Here is a 24668-nt window from a genome sequence, read left to right on the forward strand (position 1 = left end):
GTAAGAAGGAACTGCTCCAGTCTATTAGATTTTGATAAACAGGCTGCCATTATGAAAGTTACATTTCTGGAAAGAGGTTATCCTCATAGACTCATAAGAGAATCTTATAAAAGAGCAAGATTCTACGATCGAGATAGCCTTCTCATAAAAGAACATAAACAAGAACAAAAACAATTGGTATGTGTCACCAAACACTCTACTCTAAATGCCAAAGTTAAATACATTATTAATACAAACTGGCACATTCTGAACTGTAATTCCACGAATGTTGACAAACTAGAGAAACCTCTTTTTGCCCACCGTAGGAACAAAAATTTGAAAGATATTATGGTACATTCCAGGTTTGAAGATCATAGTACAAACATTCCTTTTATTCAGAAATCAATTGATGGTAACTGTCCCACCAAAGGAACAGTCAAATGTACGAATTGCAAATCTTGCGACTCGATTATTTCAGGTGATACATTGACACATAACGGCTATAAGATTTTAGCAACAAATACGTGGAATTGCAAGACATCCAATGTAATATACCTCATTCTCTGTCCTCGTCCACTTGGCTACGTAGGTGAAACCTCTAGAGCTATACATATTCGAATAGCTGAACATCGTTCAGCTATCAGAACAAAGAAATTGATGGCCCCCCTAGTGAAACATTTTCTAGATTTGCGACACAAACCTGAAGAAATCCGTTGGCGCATTCTGGAAAAAATTAATATTTAAAATGATTACACCAGCACAAAGATCCTCAAAAAACGTGAAGTATTTTGGATCTTTTCATTGAATACATTTAAAAACGGTCTCAATAGCGAATTCCCGTGGGAAAATGCAATCGTATAATCATGATACATAATTTACACCATGCCAAGATCATATAGGACTTTGACCTACGAGTCTCACTGATGTATACATTTTTGCATTATAAACTCTTCTGTTATAAGAAACACACAGTACTGGATTTCCATCACTAATAGGGATATATTGTAGCGATCCACTATTTTAATTTGCCCTTCTGACTATTATTAGATATATTGAATCTATGTATCATACATAGATATATTTATCATGCCGTCTCAGCAGCACCTTTATTAAATGTTCTTTTCCAGTCATTCTGGACATGACATACCACCATTAGTGGACTTTTTTTTATGCCCATTCGCAAAGCATTTTTTCGCTATACATGGATAGTGTTTTAGTTTCAGGCAGACGCCACTGTATACGGAAGGTAAAGCCAGCTTCACATTGACGCTACACTAGTAGCGTTCTAGGTACCAGTTCCATTCCGCTATGTACATTGTGAGAATTAGCCTGCGCTATGCCTTGACGTCCATCCATACGTCACACACCAGCACCAATTGGCACACGCTAGGTGAGTAGCGTTTCACGTTACGCTCTCACGTCTTTTGCTCATACGTAATTATACACGTTTAGTATTGCTGCCGGCATTATAGATAAGCGACCCGTAAACACGTCAAGTGCTCTTTATCTTCCCATCAAGGGCTATCCTGCCATCAAATCCTTATGAGATCGCCACTGCACTAAGAGCATTTCTATTGAGGTAAGCTGCCAGTAATTAATAATTTACCACGTTTGATTAATGCATTGATGGCCTCGCTGTGTCTCTCTTTTTACTATCATTCACAGCGACTTTACCGAATTCCATTTTATGTATCCATGAAATAGAAAAGATACATATATATACATATATATATACGGTTCATCTTGTCATTTATTCAACTAGAAGCAGTATCTATTTTGATCGACTGACCTAGATACTTGCTTCAGTTTTAAGTTGCCGTATATTAACAAGACGGTCCTGCTAGTGTTGCCCGACTTGTTAATAATAAGAACAGCATATCGACATAGAGACTATATATTCTAGAATCTGGCATCCTGTACTACTCGTACAGATTAGTCATACATGGACCGCATATAATAACCAATATAGTCCTATTATATCAAACTTATGTTTGACTGCTTTAATCCATGCATTTTTTACTAGTCATCCCAATTGCAGATAGCACAATCTAAATTAGTTTGACACCAGAGATCGTTTAGAGTCATACACGAGTTTCAAGTCTACAATACATTTAGCACTATCTATTTATATGTTCTATTCTCATTTTAAACAATTTCCTTTCTTCCTTTTAACTTATAGGTTATATCAAACTCTATAGAAACTCATAAATCATATGAAACAAGTTCGCCATTCAAGCGATTGCAAATAGTTGATTATCAGATAGGATCTCTCATCCCAGGAGGTAACACTACTAATTAACTGTTTAAAATTGATATGGACACATATATCCCAGCCCACAAGAGAATAATTATGCCCCTCTTTTTAGATTTGACAGTCTTCGAACCCATCAACAAGCTCCGTTTATGAAGCATTGTTACGTATCAACTCACATGTTGTAATATTTACAGTTGGATCAACACAACACCGTCTAGGTATACATTATAACACCTATGACATTACATTATGACTTATTGACCCATTAGTATCACTCTTACCGTTTTTTGTTCTGCTCAATTAGGCATTTATCCCTTGAGGACACCAATAGTCTTCTACTCTCCAGTAGCTCTACTCTGGAGCACAGGTATATAGATCCAGCACATATCTGAAATCTCTATTCACTATTGCGGACTCTATGAAAAATATAATTCTTTCAAGGGATGCTCTGGTATTTACTACATATTCATTTTTTCTGTTTACCAGTTTACTTTCATGTTTGTTCACTCTTTTTTTAACTATCTTGATCTTTTCTTTATTCTTGAATTTCTGTTTACTATTGAGTAATAATTAGGCCTGGGCGAAGCACTACGCTACGCTCGCGTAGTTTGCGAAGTTCGCGCTACTTCGCACTACGCGAACTGCACGTAGCACAGTGCGAACACGCGTAGCGTAGTGTTGCGTAGTGCTGCGGTCATTTTTTGCTTGCTCGCGGTCCTCAACGTCAAGTTGGCGACCGCGAGCAAGCAAAATGACATCCCGGCGAGACTTTTTCCTTGTTCGCGATCAGCAACTGCAAGTTGGCGATCGCGAGCATGGAAAATAAACCTCCCGGCGAGATTCCCAACGCGAGGAGGTCAGGTTTCTCATTGCGAGTGGTCGCGTATGCTCGCGACCGCTCGCGATGAGAAACTACCAGTTCGCGTTGAGAAAGCTGAAGCTCGAGTAAAAATCTACTCGAGCAGCAGAAAACTACAGCTCGCACTGTGCAAGATGCCATTTTCAATGATTGCACAGTGCCGGTTGCTTGTCCGCACTGTGCAATCATTGAAAACAACATCTTGCACAGTGCGAACATGTTACTACGCAGTTCGCGAAGTGCTACGCGTAGCTCGCGTAGTGCGAACTTCACTTTGCGTAGCTTCGCGAAGTGCTACTTCGCGAACTACGCCCACCCTTAGTAATAATCGTCAATAAAGGAATCTCACATATACGCACTCTGACTCACTATGAAGACATACCATAAATTAACTATATAAATGTGTGTCGGTCATATTAAAACAATGTAATTGACAACAATGACAATTGTGTTTTATGAAAATAAGTTGTTAAACCAATGTTCATAGACTCTTTTTTAATTGCAGGAATTGTGACTTTCTCCTGACAAAGGCTTACTTCACGCCGAAACGTGCGTTACGTCACATCATTGTTTACTTTTTATGTATAATATCATTTCTATGAATGTTATGATTTTAGTTCAGATATTTGTAGAATACCATGATGTTTTTATGCAGCTTTCCATAAATGATTTTAATTAACAAAATAAACACATATATATTTTTATGTTCATCGTTGTTTTCAGTTTTCTCTTATTGACCTTGTGACACACATTTAGTTTTTTCGTTGATGATTGCCTAGGTTGCTATTTTTCAAATATATTTTACCCTGTCCTAGGAATTGGAACTATCAGGGGGTCCTTGTTTTATTCGCACATGAACACTCCATCTATACCTGCACCTACAAGTGAAAGCACTACACAGGGGCAGGTTGACATACATACTATTTTGAAAAATAACAGATCAGATCCTGAATGGAAAAAATGGTTGCTCTGACCCCTAGACACAAACAGCTGTCAAGATAGATTCCTGAACAAAACACACGGTTTTACCTTTCAAAGGCCAGACCCACGTTATGTCCAAAAACTGGCACAAAGGGGAGCAGACTCTACGGTGCTGAGCATTGAAAAACTGGAGAAATTACCATTCGCAGTGGCAGAAAAACCGGCTACTGAGTGGATCATACATGGTTAGATTACTCTGCCTGTTACGACTTTCCATTTTGAGTATTGCCTAAAAAATATACCAGCAGGCAAATATGAAAGGTTGGGTAAAGAATTCATCAAGACATCATGGGATTTACCTTACACACACAGATGTTGGAGTGGGGGACGTGAAGTGTTTCTTAGCGGTGAAAACTGTGAACACGCACTAAGCGGTTCTCTCCTTTGTCAGGGTATTAATTTACATGGGGCTTGTGACGGTTCTTCTACAAACTTATCCTGCCACCTGCACGGTTCACCAGCAGCAGTGATTAATCCAATCTTTGGTCAACTTTCAAATGGGAGTTACATTATGTTAAATGATCACAGCTGCTGTGGCATGCTTCCAGGTATCCCATATCTAGTAGCGGTAACATCGAGGGTCACTTGCTGTATGCAGGTCTTGTTTCCACAAATAGACATAGTCAGGGAGTCGCCTTTATGGCCTTCACTGAATATCTCTTCTATTCGATTTGATACTCTAAGCAGAATGAAAGCCATTCGTTTACAAAAAACTGTGCCTTTGACCTCTGCCAAAGAAACCTATGATCTCCAATTCGCAAGGACTTCTGCGGAGAAACATACCCTTTTGTATACAAACGGGCCTGTGCATTTCTCAGAAATGTTAGGTCTTATCTTAAACATGTCTGATACGAGCGGTCTTGTACATGTATTTAAGAACGTGTGTGCAGGACTGTTAGCACCTTTTTCAAGTAGTCCTCAGAATTTTTCCAAACTTCGTGCACTCTGTGTTTGGCAGACTGCCGCTCCTTTTAGCACTTGTTGCAGGGATACTATTTTTGCTCCTACTGCTACGATATGGCAAGCCAAATCACCAGCAACACCCAGTTCACCATGGAAAGAACTCTATTGGAGATGAAGTGTCGTGAGTGCATCGTCCAAATTCTGGGTTTACCTCATCTACGAGAATTAAACACCACTTGGTTTCTGTCATTCAGACCAATCTGGCAAGATTACATCTTACCTGTTTTACGCTGCCTGCTATGCGGTGAAGAGTGCATGCTGGACATTTGTCTGACACTCCCATCAGTAATGCCTACAGATATCGATACTCTGCTAGACCCGATAACGGCCCATGCTATGTGTTGTCCCCAGCGGCTACCAATCCTGATGGCGGCATTCATTGAGATCTCACAAACTCAACATGATACTGCTGAGGTACGAGAGGAAACACCAGGCGCGCAGGTAACATCCAATCCAGACATTGCTGATGCTTCCCATGCTGAAGGCGATAGTTCACATTTATGTGCTGTTGATCTTCTACACAAGGTATTCCAACTCTCACCCACAACGGTAGACAACTTGTTGTCTACAGGATTAGAACATTTTATGTTTTCTCCATCCCCACACACTGACTTTTGATTCAAGCACACAGTGTTCCGGAGAGACTCTGAATTTGGCCTTCATTCTTTTTCAAACGTAATACTGACTTTGGAACTTTTTCTATAATTATATATTTTTTCTCTTCCCGTCCAAAAATTGTATTTTTCATTTTTTGGCACAGTAATCTGCTTATAGTAGAACTATTCATAGAGAACAGAATTCTTTGATAACACTTCCAGGGACAGTATGCCACCTTGTCATGAATAATAATTTGACTTGTGTAACATGATATGAAATGGTTTCAGACCCTTGTTCTTCGTATTTACGAGCCATTTGACACATGTATATATTTTGGTTCATTCACTTAGCATTCCAATGTGATCCTATGCTTAGAATGGAACATTGCCTTTCATATGTACAACACTTTATGCATAGCAATGGTTTTGTAATGTATTTTTAGGACATATCTTTTAGATATGTGTTTAGCTTATTTTAGCAAACCCATGTGATACTCTGTTTTAAGATATGTTTAGAACGTTTGGATTTAGTAACGTCGTTCATACGAAATGGGAGTGGGTGTTGTGTGCAGATTTAGATTCTGTATATAGGTTTCCAGATTTATGCCCTTATATAGGTACAATTCACATTGCCCTTATTTGAACATAGAAATACGGCCCTTATTTAGACATTGTCCGAACAAACCAAATACAGGCATGGCCACCTACATCCGTCCAACCACGTCATAAAAAATTCTTGGAAAACCAGACCCTTAAGCCTTTAGGAAATTCTCTCAGCTTGAATATTTATTTCTCCAAGAACTCATTAAGTATGCATGAACATCTATTCCGTAGGGGTTCATACATGACGTTCCTCTGCCTGACTTTTACGTCAATACTGGCATTCCTAGACACCTTCAAGGTATAAATATACCAGCACTTGCCCTGGCAAATTGCGGTTCCTGGAGGATTCGATCCAACACAGATTACGCGGTTCGCCACGGCAAGTTCGGAAGGAGATCAAGTTCCAGCCTGATGCACTGACCTGACGCTGCCATCCCCCTCGCAGACAATCCAGCTCCAATGCTCTCTGACTTCCCTTGCGGGCGGTTAGACTATCGAGTCCAGAAAAGAGATTCCAACCTCTCTCATTCTAAGGTATGGAGCTGACTAGAACTTAGAGAAACGTTTGGCAACTCTTGGCTAAACTAAAATATAGCTAGCTATTCTTTAGAAATGGCACCTACTTCAAACCTCGTACTGCACTTAGGTTAGGTACACTGGGGTAGGACAATTTAGAAGCATCAGATGAGTATCGCATTTTAGCTTATGTTATTTATGTATGTATTTTGATTAATATATCTCATAGTTGCAAACCATGCTATTGCAGTATTATTTTATCTTACTGCTAACCTCGTACATATTTTACTTTGCAGTCTGTCTTACGACTGTAGCAATTCATATCTCTTGCATGAGAAATAAGACTGTTCAATAAACCCTTTTATTGAAACGCCCGTCTCTCTATTTCTGTGCAACTCTGAAGAAACGAAGCATGCACGATTGACAGAGTGAAACTGTTATCTATTGTTTCCACGATTCTGAGACTGTTCTGATTCTAAAACGAAACAAAGTTGTCATGTTTATGCGGTTGTCAGAGACTAATCCCTTCTTGTATATTCGAGAAGTTTCTAGTGACCTCTGAGTTAGCTGGCACACACAAGTAATTAAGTTTAATATACACGATAGAGACATACTGACCTTAGACCTATGTCAAATCAATAGTGCATGTTATTCCAATGCGCAGAGCCTATCAGGGATATAGGAACTACACAACAATATTACGCACGTTACACTTTGTAGTCGCTGTGACAATTGATAAACTCAGCAACGTCTGTCATAGCGTATTAGCTGTCTCAGATCCAAAAACTAGCCTCTGAACCCCATCCAATGAAGAGTGGGATGGTGCAGAGGTTCTTCTTATTTATGGCTTAGTATTGCCGTGGGCTGTCCGTGAAGCTGTTTGTTTATAGGAAGCAATGGGACCCAAAGGCATATAATGGATCTTGGGTGTAATTATTTCAAAGGAAGAATGGTCCCTTACAGTAAGACAGCACAGACCATAACACATGGAAATATAACAAAATCTATGTCAAGCGACCAAATGCATTTATTCAAACTTGTAGCGCATAAATGAAGTGGGGAGCAGCACCAGAAAGAAATAACCTTAAGGCTCAGACACTTTTATGTGACTGTAGTAAAGGAAATAAAAACGTGTCACATACTCGCTAAAGTGCCAATGCACACATAACTTTATACTACCAAAAAGGAGATCCTTAGTGGGGCCCTAAAAAACGGCCCATACCTAGTAGACGGCTACTGACTGCTAGTCAGGTCGGACTTATGTAAAGCTACAGAACAGAGGCAGTGGGAGCTAGGAAACAAGATGGAGAAGCTACGGAAGTTGGGAGAGAAGGTCCAGTTAAAATTCCCCGCAATGCTGTGCATTATGTGGGATAATCAAATGTAAATTTTGGGACAGTAGAGGATGTTGAGTCACTAATTAATAGGATCTAAAAGAAGGGAGATACCGCCAAGTGCCCAACTTTAGACTACTGGGCCAGTTTGTTCTCTTGTATATTTTTGAAATAGTTTAAATTCCCCTAATGGTGTGCCCATAGGCATTGTTATGCCTAAAAATAGAGGGAGGTTTCCCAGGGGTTGGTTAAGGGGGGTGGGGTGGGATGGTGATGGGGAGGTGTGGACACGGGTGGAGTGCACTGGGTTAAAAAAACAAAAAAAGTCCTCAGAACCTCTTACGCGGGAGAGATTTAATAAGCCAGTAATGAAGCAGGAGGTGGAATATGAGAGGAAGTACTATGGCCAGAATCCCAAATATTGACATACTCAAATGGAACATGAATAGTCTTAGGTCCCAACCCAGACAGAGGAAAGTGCTGAAGTATTTAGAAGACAGTCAGGCACAAATTATGATTTTACAGGAGACACTTACTAGCAAATGAAAGTAAGGACCTATTTGGCAGGTGTGGCTGGGTCCAAAATGTCATTGCCTCAGATCAAGCACAATGTTGTAAGGGGGTTGCAAACTTAATTAGAAATGGCAGTGGGATTGAGCTGAAATCATCGAGTACGGACAGCTCCGGTAGATGGGTTCTAGCTCGAATGAGATGGGCGGATCGAGATTTTATATGTGACGGGTTTTATGGACCCAATGAGGATGATCCACAGCATATTATAGAATTGGAATTGAGATTGACAGATATTTCAGCACCTGCAATTGTGGGCGGAGACTTCAATGTACTGTTGGATCCTATAATGGATCTTTCAACATGAAGGGAGAGTGCTTCTGTTCCCAGAATGAGGAATGTGTTGAAAAGTCTGATACAGTATCTAGACTTACTAGATGTGTTGAGGCATCTGAGAGGGAAGGTGAGAGGGTATATTTACCATAGTAAAAATACCATTACTCCTCAAGATTAAACTACTTTTTGGTTGATAGATGCTTTGCAACCAATATAAAAAAGATTGAGCATCTTCCAGCCCACATCTTGGATCATTCAGCAGTCATCGTTACTTTACAGGCTCCAGGACCACAGCCCTGCAAGAGATGGACACTAAGCGTGCCCTTCTCCTTGATGGGGGAGTAGAGATAGCCTTGAAAATGGCTGCACTAGAATACTTTATTAATAAGAAAGATACTGCCTCCCTTGGAATAGTATGGTCGTCCTTTAAGTCATATATACACAGGGTCCTAAAAAGCCTTGCCTGCGCAAAAAGTAGAGAAGAAAGGGCGGAATTAATAAACATCGAAAAGGAAGTGGGGAACCTTGAGGAAGCTTTGCATTCTATAAGTGTGGGAGATGAAAGGGAGAGGTTGGAAAGGAGGTTAGAAGAGGCCCAACTAAAATACAAGATCAGGTTGTAGTTAAAGTGTAAGGCAAGGTGGCGAGCTGCAAATGTGAAGGAATTTGAGTATGGAGAGAAAGCGGCGGCTTTGCTGGCCTGGAAGCCAAGGGTTGAAAGAACCAGAAATGAGATAAAGGAGCTGAGGAGTGTGTCAGGGGAGGTGTTTGATAGCTGGGATGCTATGTATGAACATGTAGTGACACTTTTTTCACAGCTCTAAAAGGAAGATTTTACCCCAGACCCTCAAAAGCTCAAAAGTTGGCTTAGTACGCTTGGTCTCCCTGTTCTGAATGGTGAAGGGGAAAAAATGATGTAAGGTCCAATCACTCAGGAGGAGATTAGGAGGGCAATAAAAAGAACTAAGAATAAGAAGGACACTGGTTTAGAAGTCATCCCTTCAGAAGTATATAAAATCTTAATAGAGGAAGTACTGCCTGTTTAGGAAAGCCTATTTAATAATGTGTATATGGGGGAGACACAGGCCCCAGAATCATGGAGAGAGGCCTCCATAGTCCTGGTATTAAAAACAGCTAAGGACCCGGCAAAAGCGGAGTCATATCGAAAAATATCCCTGCTAAATCTTTTTTAGCATTTTAGCAGGGAGGCTGGCTAGAATTGTCCCTCAGCTCATACATGACGATCAGAAGGGCTTTATCCCTGGGAGGCAGATGCACGAACTGACCCAGCAGCTGATTGGTTGTATCGACATAGCTACATCAAGGTCGGTACCCTTGGTGGTGGTCACAGTGGACGCCGCCAAGGCTTTTGACCGGGTTTGCAGGAAGTATTTATGGGCAGTATTGGAGATCATGGGGTTTGGGACACATTTTATAAAAATATTAAAGGCTTTATATCATCGCTCTACAGCTAGAATCCTCCTAAATGTCTCTCTCACTAGGAGTTTTTAGATTCTACGAGGGACAAGACAGGGGTGCCCCATTTCCCCATTATTGTTCAATATATATATCGAACCATTTGCCCAGATGCTTCGCCAAGATGATCAGGTTATCGCTTTCCGTGCAGGTATATATGAAAAGAAAATCGTGTTATACGCGGATGACCTAATAATATACACAGCAGATCCAGCTGTTACAATCCCCAGGGTAGAGCTATTAGCGAAAGAATTTGGAGCTTTTGCAGGCCATACAGTAAACAATGAGAAAACCGGGATAATGTGCTGGAACGTCTAAGACTGGAGGGGAAGTGTCCAGAGAGAGATCAGGTATCTCGGAATAGGTATTATTAATTCATTAGAGGGAATCCCTCAACACAATCTAGAGGGTAGCAAAGGAAATCGAAAAAACACTTACCAGATGGAAGAACTTGCCTTTGTCATTATATGGAAGAGTAAACTTAATCAAAATGGTGTTACTTCCCAAGTTGACATTCTTCTTTAATTGTGACCCTCTTACTTGTCCCAAAGGCTTGATCGATAAAATACTGGGCAAATTGAGCAGTTTTGTCTGGAAAGCCAGGGAAGCACGGTTGTCTTGGAACAAATTGAGGCGTAAATTGGGAGAAGGCAGGTTGGCACTTCCCGACTTAAGATTATATTGCATGGCCTTTCAGTTTAATAATTGCAGAGCTCTCTTAGGTAAACCGGGGCCCTTGGAGTTGGGTGGACTATTGGAGCAGATGGTAAAGGAGTGGGGCTCAAAAGGGTTTCTTTACCAATTTGGGGGGCAAAAACATTCTTTCTGAAGACGCTTAAGGCAGCACTCACCCTATGGGTAGGAATAAGGAACATACTTGAAATGGGGTACTTTTCGGATGGTGCACCAAAATGGGATTCACCAGGTATACCAGAATGTCTGCAAGACTAGTTGAGCATCCGACTAAGAAGGGCGGCAATTGAACTATGGGGGGATCTCATGGTGATGAAAGAGGTGGTACCATGGGAAATCTTGACGGTAAATACAGGGTTTTCCCTCTCAAGGTTTGAATACCTGCAGGTGCTATCCTGGGGGGAGGTAAACAGGAGAGAGTTTGGTGGAATGTGGGAGTTTGAAAAGAAAATTCAGAATGAGGCCCCGAGAAGGAAGGAAGTTACTGACTGGTATCAGACTCTGGTGTTCTCTGAAGACAAGAAGTTGAAGGCACCCTATGACATCTGGGATAGTGCTATTCAGATGGCGGACCCACAGAGAATGTGGCAACTTTCTTTTAAACTACTCTATAGGGTGGTCAAGCCAATAAATCTGAAAAGGAATAATTTTTTCACAGTCAATAAGTATTGGACACCCCAGAAATTGGCAAAATTCCTAACAGCCGTAGACCCAAGATGTCATAGACGTGGTATCTTAAGTGCGGATGATCTGCACATGTTTTTCGAATGCCCCGTGTTACAGGACTATTGGTCTTCGGTCGAGAATGTAATAAACAAAATTCTCCATACTAATATTAAAATAAGCTTAACGCTGATCGTGAGGGCTGGAGGGTCAGTTGACTCTGCACCTATCGGTGAACTGGAGGGCCCTACTCTTCTATCTGATCCTTCTCGCTAGGAGAGAGATTTGTAAAAAATGGATAGACTCTGCACCACCTCATGGTTCAGACTGGCTCCAGGTGGTTAAAACTATCTGCAAAAGGGACATAGGAACCGAGGCTGGTACACATACTAAGATCTGGGAGGATTTTTTTGAACTGGAATGGTAGAATAAGAACTTGATCTCTCGCGTCCTATGATTACACCTGCGTGGAATTAGTAACCAGGAAACTGGTTGGGCTGGAACGCAGGACTATATGTGTTATTGCAAATAGCCTGGGGTGGTACAGGTCGGATGTCAGGCTTGACCGTGCAAACAATGGTGGTATGAGGCCAAATAAAAATTTATAAAAAAACGAAATGCACCCATTACTTATTTTCATAAAAATTGAAAAAGTCATGGTACTATTTGCCAATGATATTTTGATCCTTTTAATAAATGTGGAGACCATCATCAGGACAAAGAATTATGTCTGAGAGAAAAAGCCAGTAAAAGAGATGGAGAGAGAGGAGGGAAAAAGAGAAGAGGCAGGGTTGAGGAATGAATACAAGGAGGGGAAATAGAATAAAAGAGGCTGTGAATGATTTATATAAATCAGGAGAAAGTCCGATCAGTCACTCCATGCAGATACCTGACAAGTGTCAACCAAATATGTAAGGCCCTAAGGAATACAATTATAATGGCTGTGAAATAAAACCTGCTTGTGAAAATGTTGTGATTCCCGATTGAGGACTTAATTGGGAATAAATTGATACAGGTAATGGAAAGTGACTAATCTAGGTAAAATAACCCATACGGGTAGTCCAATTCGAAGAGAGGGCAAAAGCCCTATGTGCCATGACGCGGCACAGTGAAATGTAAAAATTATAATAGTAAATCATTATCATTTCCTGCCTAAATGGGGGAAAGCAGTATTGAGCAGCAAGGGACTTGCATCATGAGAACTGGTAATTAGCAAGCCAACTTGAAAGCGAAAATACTCAGGCTAATGGTGAGCGGAGGAAGAATATTGCTGATCTAAAAAGGAAACCCAATTAGACATTAGACAATGCAAAGCGCATCATGGGCACAGGTAAGCTCTCTGGTAGGGGTTACCAGACCAGAATGGAGGCTCTACTTACTGTGTGGCGTGATAAGATCTGGTGGCAGTCACCTTAAATGGTAGACAGTAGCGAGGTGTAGGCATCTCAGTTAAGGAAAGTGGTGCACATATGTGTGACATATAGAGCTGCAAGTGAAAGTGAGGAAAGGTGCAATATCCCTAGAATTCCACGAAACCAAGGTGCCCATATTGAAAGAGGTCTTATATGGCGAATAAGGGATAGGTGACCTAGATGGAAAGGCAACATGGTTTGAAATACATGATCCAAAGGCAAATACCAGACATAACCATAAAGAAATATTTTGAAGTCAAACAAGGACAGCGACAGAGAGAAAGGTTACCTGTTGATACATAAATGTGGAAAAGTCATTTGACATAGACAAACGGTCAGCCAAGTAAAAAAATATATAGTGCATCAGGGATATATAACAATGCCTGTATGTTTGATGTCAAGAATTGAAGGGCACATGGCACATATTACATATTACTGAAAGAAGGCCAGCAGGTACTAAACAACCATGTTCAATCGGTGCAAGATAAAACCAAAGGCACTAGAAACCTGAAAGATTATATCAGTTCTGCCCAATCCTCCACTCTGTTCAAGCCAGTGTTTAAGCTGCTGGTGTGAAGTATCCACTTGAATTACTCCTTGTTTAGTATTGAAGTAATGTTGGGGTCTCTGGGTGGGGGGTTAACAATGGTGATCACTTGCCATCATAGATCATTCTCTATATGTCCTTTTGGTTCAAAGTGGTCCACCAGTGGTGTGTTAGTGATTTTGCATCGAATGCGGCTTCTGTGTTGGGAAATCTGAATGCGTACTTTCTGTGAAGTTTGCCCAATATCAATCTGACTGCAAGTGATGGCACAGATAACATTCATGGTATTACAATTACAAAATAGACTCAACAAAATCTTAACATTGTCATGTACAAAATCCTTGGTCTCAAGAGTTAATGGGCAGACACTACAATTGCCACATTTATAATATCCCACGCTGGGGTTCAAACCCCAAATGTCAGGAAAGATTTGTGTTGCTTTGCTAGGTGGGACGCTTGCCATAACAAAATAACTTTTAATACAACTACTTTTATGAAATGCAAATGGGGTGGCTCAAGTTGAAGTTCGCCTGCATTAAAAGAAATGGCTAGTGTTTGAGTACACATTTCTTCATCTGATAAGCAACAGGAGAGTAAGTCATCACACATACCTTGCAGTCATTGTCTTTCTTAGTTTGGGTGTCAAGTGTGCTTTGCTAGGGTAGTACCAGGCCCCTTTCATGGACTGTCTCACTAGTTTACATGGATAGCCCTTTGCTTTGTAATTTACATGACAGGGTTTGTCTTCTCAGAAAAAACCTTGTTTAAGGAAGCAGTTTCTACAAAGACGGAGAAACTACAAAAATGGTAAGGAATGCCTCAAAGGTCTTGTGTGATGGCTAGTGTAAGTGATGGAGGGTATTCCTCTCTGTCGGTTTGCAGAACAGAGATGTAATAAGCTGGGCCTTGTATGTTTTAATTAACAAAGCCAGAAGAGCAATTTCTGATCTACTGTGTGTGAGTGAAAAATTCAGACCACTGCAGTGAGTGTTGAACCAGTTAATACAGTTTTTGAGAGTGTTCTCACAGCCATGCCGAATCATAACAATGTTGTCTATGTAGCATTTCCAATTGCTAATATTGTGGTGAAATGGATTTTTGTGGGACAAAATTATGTTGGTTTCAAGATAATCCATGAAAAGTATAGCAACATTTGGGGACAAAACTACTTCCATGGATGTCTCTTTGATCTGTTGGAAACAGTTTCTGTCACATTGGAAGAAGGTATGAGTCAGGATAAGTTCCAAAAGATGCCATAACTACGTGAGGGTGTGTCTTAAATTCCAGGGTTTTTTCAAAAATCCTAAGGCTGCCTTTCTGGGGAATATTAGTATATAGGGACTCAACATCCAATGTGCAGAGGATGTTGGTACTGGGATCAAATGGGGCGTTGTTTTATCTGGTTAATCATGTCCGTGGTATCTCACACATACCAATGTGTTTGTGATTCAAAATCCTTAATAAAGAAGTCCATGTATTGGCAGAGTGGTTCCAGTATAGAGCCACACCCTAAAACAACTGGGTGGCCAGGTAGTGAATTGGTGTCTTTATGAACCTTTGGTAGTGTGTAAATCACTGGTGTCCTGGGGGATTTGGTATTTATGAATAAGAACTCATTTTGAGTCAGAAAGTCTTTTGATTTCCTTTTTTCTGTAATATCAAGAATGAGTCTCTGGATGTCTTTGGTGGGATCAGTGCTAAGTGTGAGATAATGATCTGTGTTTGCCAATTGTTTGAAGATTTAATCCTTGTATGAATCTAGATTTTGGATTGCCACCCCCCCCACCCCTGTCAGCTGGCTTTATGATTAAGGAATGGTCTAGTTTGAGACGAGTCAATGCAGTTTTCTCTGAGACAGGTAAGTTGTATGGGATGAAATTGTGCTTTTGCTCAAGGACAGAGATTTCATTCAAGACTAGTCTTTCAAAGGTGTGTATCTCTGGAGGAATGCAGCTATATGGGCGGGGGACAAAGTAGAGGGAGGGCAGAAATATGTATTGCCAGTACATGGTAGGCTTGGATTTTCAAGGACAAAGGCATAACGGTGAATCTTTCTGAAGAAACACAATATCTCAGTTCGAAGTTCTAGAATGTTAGGGCTTGTGGTGGGGACAAAAGAAAGTCACTTGCTGAGTAATGAAATTTCCTATGTCGAAAGGGGTTCATCCCAGGCCTCTTCCTTAAAAAATCCTATTAGGAGTGTTAGAGAAGGAGCTGATTCCCTCACCTGGGTCTGAGTTGTCTTAAGATTCAGAAAGGTATCTCAGAATTTAACTACGGTGTTCTGTTTGTTATGTCAGCCCCAAATATGTCCATAATTAGATCTTGTATAGAATCTATTGTTGTATAGTCATCAGTGAGATAAGTATATGTTCTTTCAGCTCTGTAGTAGTGTTCTTGTCCTGTTCAATTCTATGAAACTCTGCTATGGATTTCTCAATTTTGCTGAGCAGTCTCTTGCGTCAGTGATCACATTTTTTTCATGAATTTGTTTTTCCAAGTCCCTAATTTCCTCAGCAGGTTTTTTGGTGTGTTCAATGGCTGTACCAATGCCTAGCACCATCCAGTGCCTGGAGCATGTAGTTCCTATACAAATAAAACCATGTTGATATTTTTTGCCATCGGTGAAGACACCCCGAAATTCCTAACCTGTAGGACTACTGGGATGGTGTATACGTCAGGTATTCTGTTAACATGTGTATCATCAACTGTAATCTGACATATTTCTTTTTACATTTCTCAAGTTGTTTGGGTAAACTGGAACTAACTAGCTGAGCAGAATCCGTTGTTTCAGAAAAAGTAAGGCCCTTCTAGGATTTTTCCGATATAGTCATCTGAATACAAGGCTGTGCGATCTGATTTAGAATGGGTAGCTATGCTGTGGGGACAGGGTGACAGGAAAGAAGAGTGGACGGGGGGAAAGGGGAGAAGGAGAAAAATCTAGTGGAACTAGTAGAGATATATTCTTAGCTCTTGCAATCCAGTGATTGCGCAAAACGTTTTTAGAAGAAACAAGGGGAACCAAAGGCATATGAGGGACCATGGGTGAAAGTATTTAAAAGGAACAAGGGTACCTTATTGTAAGATAGCACAAACCATAACACATAGAAAAATAGTGAAATCTATGTCAAGCTTCCAAATGGAATTTCAAATGCATTTATTCAAACTAACAGCACATAAATGAAGTGGGGAGCAGCAACAGAAAGAAAAAACTTCAGGGTTCAGACATTTTTATGTGACTGTAGTAATGGCAAGACAATCTTGTCACATATCACATAAAGTACCAATGCTCTCATAACTTGTTTACATAACAAATGAAGAAGTCATGGTACTATTTGTGATGACTTTTTGATTCCTTCATAAAAAGTGGAGACCATCATCAAGACATAAAGAATTATGCCTGAGATGAACATGCCTGTAAAAGAGATGGAGGGTGAGGAGGAAAAGAGAAGAGGCAGGGTCGAGGAACCAAGAACAGGAGGGGGATTAAAAGGACAACAACACAGAGAAAAGTTACTTGAAAATATATAATTGTGGAAAAGTCAAGTGACATAGACAAATGGTCAGTCAAGATATAATGATATATAGTGAATCAGCTATATTTAACAATGCCTGTTTGCATGATGTCAAGAATTGAAGGGCACATATTTCATATTACTGAAATAAGGCCAGCAGGTAACAAACAACTCAATTCGATCTGTGCAAGAGAAAACCAAGGGCACTAGAAACTAGAGAGATTATATCAGTGCAGTCTACTCCTCCACTCTGTTCAAGCCAGTCTGTGAGCTGCTGGTGTGGAGTATCTACTTGAGTTCCTCCTTGTTTAATATTGAAGTAATTATGGTGTCTCTTGGTAGAGGTTTCAACACGGTGATCACTCGCCAGTGTAGACCATTCTCAGTATGTCCTTTAAATTCAAAGTGGTCCACCAGTGGTGGGTTAGTGATTTTGCATCAAATGCGGCTTCTGTGTTGGCAAATCTAAACACTTACCTTCTTTGTAATTTTCCCAATATAAATCTGATTGCAAGGGCAAGTGATGGCATAATAACATTCATTGTATTACAATAAGAAAATTGACTCAACAGAATCTTAACATTGTTCTGTACAAAGTCCTTAGTCTCAACAGTAAATGGGCAGACACTACAGTTTCCACATTTATAATGTCCCACACAGGGGTTCTTACCCTAAATTTCTGATAAGGTTTGCTAGGGGGGAGGCTTTCCGTAACGAAATGATCCTTAATACTCCTACTTTTATGAAAGGCAAATAGTGGTTGTTTAAGTTTAAGTTTGCTTGCATTCAAAACTGGCCAGTGTTTGAGAATAGATTTCTTCATCTGATTAGCAATGGGAGAGTAAGTCATCACACAAGCCAAGTGGTCATTGTCTGTCTGAGTTTTGGGTGTCAAGTTTGATTCACTAGGGCAGTACCATGCTCTTTTCATGGACTGCCTCACAAGTGTATATGTGTAGCCCCAGGATTGTAGTTTACTTGATATGGTCTTGGCTTCTGAAAAAGCAGTTTCTGTGAAGACAGAGAAACTGTGAGAATGGTTAGGAATCTCTCAAGGCTCTTAGGTGGTGGCTTGTGTAAGCGATTAGGGTAATCTTCTTTGTGGGTTTGTGGAAGAGAGATGTAAAAAAAAACTGGCCCTTGTATGTTTTCATTAACAAACCCAGAAAGGCAATTTCTGATCTACTGTATGCAGGGCCGCACCCGCCGTAGCGGGCACCGGGCATTTCCCCAGTGTGCCACTAGGGTGGGGGCCGGTTTTTGGCCCCTGGGTAGCTGTTTTTGCTACCGGGGGCTGGCAATATCCGACCCCTGTAACAAAATCAGCCGAAACCGGCCCTTACAAATAGCCCGGCTGCACCCCCTCAGCCCCCCCAGGGGGGCCAGCCGAGTAGTTTGTCAAGGCTGGTTGCACTTCCCAGTCCGGTCCTGCCTGTGTGTGAGAAAAACATTCAGACCACTTCAGTGAGGGTTGAGCAAGTTAACAACGTTTTGAGGGTGTTTTCACAGCCATGTCAAATCATAAATATGACGTCTATGTAGCGTTTCCAATTGCTAATATTGTGCTGAAATGGATTACTGTGGGACAAGATTAAATTGGTTTGAAGAAAATCCATGAAAAGAATAGCAAAGCTGTAGCATTTGTATTTTCTTGGAGCTATGTTGAGATGCACAGGTATTTTTCTGTCATTTTGATGTCACTTTGCAATAGGTGGTTTTGTGATGACTTGATGTCTACTTTCTAGTAGGTACTTCGGGACTAGGCCTTCAGCACTAGGACTTTTGGGAAGTGTAGCAACCTGATGACGTGTGGTCTCATCCCTTTAGATCAGGAGCATTATTAAAGTTGTGATACATATAGGTTGTTAATTAAAGTCAAACATGTTGTAGCTCACTTCTTTGGTATAGTTTGCAGTACCATAGTCAGCATGATAGTGCATTCATTATACTGGGTTATGTGTTGTGAGGACTTGTACCCTGATTTATTTAGAGTGTACTAGGTATATAATCGAAACTTTAAATATTGTGTCCATGGTATGCAGTGTTGTGTTAGGCATTAGTTCTACTGTCATGCCATCCATGTGTAATTCTCCTTTCGACAATGTATAGAAAGTTAACTGGTTTGAACTTAGGGTGGGGATTCCCACCCTAGTCCATTTTGAATGCATAGTTATAGAACCAGGATTTCAATGGTACACATAGTCAAGTTTGGCAATAATGCCCTCATTATGAATGTAAGATGAACACTCCACATCATTGTTGAGTCCTATTTTATAAGTGGATAAATTAAATATCCACTTTTGCTTTTATAGTAGTAGTTTGTGTGTTAAGGTAGCTTTATCTCTTATTTTTACAAATTTTCTTTATTACAGTTGATGTGATTTTTCTCCTGTTGTTTTCTCAAAAGTGTGACACTTTCCAAATCATTAGTTTCATGCATCTATTACTGACCTGATTTAATGTTCTAGTTCTTTTTTTTTTATTGTCTCTCACCCCCGTATTTATTGACTTACAGGCCCCTAAAATGCAACACAAAGATACACTAACTCGCCGATCTATTGCCAATCACTTTCCCATTTGCAAAATTGGTTTTGCCATTAGCTGTTTAACATTAAACAATATGACTTATTGGAAATTAGACACACACGAACATCATGCTTTTTTAATAGACCACATCTATAAACTATTTGCACGATTAACCACCCTTGAAACCTCTGTGAAATAATTACTGTAGATACCATTTGATTAAATGGCCGCTTTGTCTTAAGATAAAACATTAAAAGAGTCTGAGTGGGAAGGGAGCTTCCTGAATTTGACTGACTTTATAATTTCCCTTCAAAAGACAATAATGGCTGCATGTCACTGTGAGACTTTGAGAAAAGCAACTTTGTGGGATACAGGTGGGCAGGTTAACTTCCTTCTTTGGCATCATAAAAAGTTATCTTTAAGAAAGTATTGCAGCGACAAGTGAGCTCTTATTGCTGAAAAACAAAGTAACTCTTTCCATAACTATTGAGACATATTAACTAAAACGGAATGGTTACTTATCACCTGCAGCAACTATAATAATAATCCACATTTGTAAAGCACGAACAATCGTTCATAAGGGTCTCTAGGCACCGTTGGGAAGATTAAGCAAGCTATTGCCCAGAGTCACATGGGGCTGGGCTGATATGCCGCCGGCGATCGAACCATGATCCCCAGATTCCAGAGTCAGTCGCCCTGGCCGCGGCGCCACAACTCTTCCTGCTCAGTAGGTTTAATTACTGTGATTTCATATATGTTCCCATCACAATGATATGACCACAGTTTTGGGGCCTTTTTGATTGTTTATTAGTCGTATCTTGGTAGGACATGCCGTCTTAACTTGCCCCTGAATAATCCAAACTTGTTTCTACCGTCACTGAGTGTGAGGGTCAAGACTGCGAAACACGCTGTTACAGACACTGTTCACATTTAAAAGCCATCTGAGTTTTCTGACTGTGGTTTCGACACGTTAAACATCTTTACATGTGAGATAATCTACAGTAAATCTGAAAAAGAATATGCTTTTCGTATACGCCTGTGTTTTAAAGTTCATACTTATAATACTATTTTTAATATTGTTCGTTTTTCCTGTACACAAGAGTGTTATGGAGTGCAAGGGAAAAATTTCAATTATGGAAGATAAACAATTATGAAATAAAACACTGGTTAAGGACAGGCATTGTCCAATCATATTTACAAACAGTAATGGAGATAGTGTAAAGAAATACTTGAAATTTAAAAGTGCGGAAGTGGGTCGAGTTAGATAGAGAGTTTACTGTACATTACACAACCAGATAGTCAGGAGACTAGTGGAAAGCGAGTTTGTGGACTTTCTATGTCATACATTACCTGGCATTAAGGCCTCATTTTAATTTGGCTGCAAATTCTGGAATTGGGAGTTTAAAGTTTTGCTCTTGGACCCTTTTAAAAAAAAATTGTTATGGGGAATAATATCAAGGTTATTCTCCACTCGATTTCATCAGGAAATAGTTGGACACATTTAAAAGAGGGGGGGATCAGACTTAGAAAAACAAATACAATAACTTAGATCCAGTAGTCGGAGGCGGCAGGATCAGCAGAGCAGGGCGTGCCCCTACTTTTTAAATTTATTGGAATCCGTTTCCCTACTTTTGTATTGTAAAAATGCATCCCAAAACGGCAGACATAGCCAATGCCTACAGATAAGGGTCGACAGTTCCTGGCAGTTGGTGGATGGGGGGAGGAGGGGAGGGCAGAGACGGAAAAGGACTCTGTGTTTTCCTTCTTGCCCAGAGAAGACAAGGACAGTGTCCACCTTTCTTGCTCTGCCACTGGCAGCTGCCTCCTCTCTCTCTTTCTTTCTTCCTCTTTCTCTTATTGCCTCTCTTTATGTCTCTGTCTTGCTCCTCCTTGCTGAAAACCTTAATTCAAGAAATAGCTCTTACCCTCTCTTTCTTCTCCTTCTTTTCTTTCGTTCTCCTGTTAAATGGATCCCAAAAAGAATAAACTATTTTGCTGGAATTTTTGTTGTTTTCTGACAATTTTCTATTCCAATGTACAGATTCGGGACAGAGTGAGAAAAAAGGTTCAAAAGACGTACAATAAAGAGGTGTTTATAGTGGGCACAATTGGGTTCTAGCTGGAGGCAGTTTCACTTTAAATTCAAATTAAGGCTCACGTTTCACTGGTACAAAACGAGTGTAATTTAGCAGTTATTGTTACCTGAGCTAACTATAACTTACGCCCCCGAAATGCACTGCTTATGACCTCACATATTACATCACTCATGACATGGTCAGTGACATCAATTCATCATATGGCCTTTTGTTTGGGCCACCAAATATACCCATAATTTGGTCCTGCTGATCCAGTGGAAAGCCAGGTATAGACACTTCATAAAACTGAAAATTTCAATGGGCCCATATACAACAATCAGATTTCCTGGCTATTTTGCTGGGGGTCAAGTTTTTTAATTCACTTTGATCTTGATCAGCTAATTCACTTGAGATTCAATATTACACCTCACCTGAAAATATATTCAATGTCTAACTAATCTTCACAGATCAACACTCTTCCTTTGGTCAATGGACCATTAGTTGAGTAGTTGATGGTGATATGAACAAATTAACTAATCTGATTTACGGATCTTAGTGAAATAAACCACAGACTATGGGTAAGATTCAATAAGTTTAACTAAATCTCAGTCATGAACGCTCATTAATACAAACCAACAGTGCAAACAGCATTCAAATTTCATGGGAGAGAAAATTCATTTATCAATGTACATTCAATTCACAGACTCATTCAACAAATCAATGCATTAAGAGTGGATAGATGAAGCGACAAAAAGCATAATAAATCATACATTTTCAAAAAGTATGCAAATTTGGGACAGAATAATTAATTATCCAAAGGTGATTATAAAAAAACAACTCTCTGGCCAAAGATTGCTGGTGGAGGTCTCCTGATTAAGAATCAGAAGACAGAAGCTATAGGACAGGCTCAGGACAGGGTAATACTTACTAAACTTCTTTACGGACCCAACGCACTGGGGCGCATCCCTCACTTACACTCTCTCCCTCATCAAAGTTCTTACGGAATCTTCAATCTAATCAATTATATTTTAGAGGTGAATCTTCCCAGTCTGTTCTCTCCTTCCTCAGCAGTGGTAGTTCTTGCCTCTCTCTTTCTCTCTCTCTCTCTCTCTCTCTCTCTCTCTCTCTCTCTCTCTCTCTCTCTCAGCAAAGTCGATCTGTCCAACACGCCTGACTACACTAACATTTTAAGTCTCTCCAATTATAGTCTAAATTTCTGCATGTCCCACCATCAAAAGTTACAAATCTTGATGAAATATGAACTCTGGTTGGACAGGGGACAGGGGAGTTGATATCACCTCATATTGACATATTCTTTTTATTAATCCTTCTTTGTCTAGCAAACCCTTCCTCTTTAGCTCATTCACAAATTTTATTTTATTTAATTCCCATACATCTATTGTTGCAATTCAAATAACAATACAGTTCCGCAGTTGAGGGCTTCTTTTGCACGACTCTTGTCCTTGAATCTTGGCAGCCATTCAGCCACACGGTCAGCAGGTCATATCATAACTTCACGCCCATGCGTAGCTTGCCTCCACCTCACCACTTCTCTTGTACGCCACATGAGTCCCAAAACGTACACTATTGATAAAGAAATCATAAACAAATGTTAATTTCTCAAATAAGTGTTTTTCACTTTTCACCACCCACTTCTACTCTATCCCATGTTACTTTCTTCTGTTTTTAAGCAAAAGCATTAGCAGCGATAGCTCTCTTTAAATTCCGGTAAGCATATGCCAGGCACGCGGTACCTCAAAACCCAAGGTTAGTAATTCCTGTGCATGCGTGAGAGTTTTCCCTCTCAAAACAGGTTAGTCACGTTATTATCTACGTAGTTCTAATTCGCACATGCGCAAAAGCGTTTTTTGTTTAAAGTGCGTTTTAGTTGTGTTGTGTTCTATTTTCATTGATTAAGCATGCGTAAAGCTCTTATTACCATTTGTAAATGTTGTGCGTGTATATTCATTTAGTTTTCTTTACTATTTTCAATAATTAGTACTGTTAATGAGGGAATGCTCCGAGCACGTTTCGTTTTCTTGAATCCTTGCTCCATCCCTGCCATAGGGACTTTAGATCTCTTCTACAATGCAGAATTGACCCATAACCATGCAAATTATTTTCAAACCCATGAGAATCCTAAATTGTTAGTATATGCTTATTCCTCATTCATTTTTTGTCCTCCGCAAGCACAGTAGCTTGTGATAACAGAGAGAGTTCTTGATAATTCTCCTCAGGCATGATACTTATCGACACACCACTGTCAATTATGAATGGTATCAAACACCCATTTATTTTTAGAGCTATCTTCAGACAATGTTTGAATGAATTAGGTACTTCTTCGTATTGATTTTACTTCACTTTATATTTTTTCTCACATTTGACCAGTCTCATTTGTGCATGTCTCTCTTAGGTAAACATCACACAATTATCATTGTCACTTTCACTGGAAACTGAGACTGAGGAACTGTTTGTTGATAATTTAGATGAGGATTATCTTAATTTGATGTCAATTTGCCTCAGTTGATATGATGGCTTGGCCTTGATCAAACCTGTCAAACATCACCAAGGCAGCATCGGTCAGCCATTTTATCTTCACTCTGTGATGCACTTATTTTTGTCTCTTCGCCCTTCAAGTCTTCACCAAGTGGTTCGATTTACCACAGCCGAGGCATGTTTGTCCAATGGCGGGATATTTACCTTCATGTAGAAATGATAGTCTACATCTGTAACATGTTCTCTCTTTTTGTGGCGAAATCGGTTTGTGTCCCTCATCCTTGTAACCGGGCTTACTTACTTGGCGTCCTTGTTGCTATGAAACTTTGCAAGA

The 24668-nt window shown here is 40.1% G+C and overlaps 1 long non-coding RNA gene across 1 annotated transcript in view; it reads left to right on the top strand.

Annotated features, from left to right (window-relative positions):
- The first annotated feature begins 1440 nt into the window (after window positions 1–1440).
- LOC146822805 (uncharacterized) overlaps window positions 1441–24668 on the top strand; it is an 84916-nt gene continuing 61688 nt past the window's right edge. Inside the window, exons 1-2 of the long non-coding RNA XR_014961836.1 lie at window positions 1441–1558; window positions 3598–3641. This is a non-coding gene — a long non-coding RNA (uncharacterized LOC146822805). The remainder of the gene's footprint in view (window positions 1559–3597; window positions 3642–24668) is intronic.

This window comes from Triturus cristatus, chromosome 5_2 (genome assembly GCF_964204655.1).
Source record: "Triturus cristatus chromosome 5_2, aTriCri1.1, whole genome shotgun sequence".
Taxonomy (NCBI): Eukaryota; Metazoa; Chordata; class Amphibia; order Caudata; family Salamandridae; genus Triturus; species Triturus cristatus.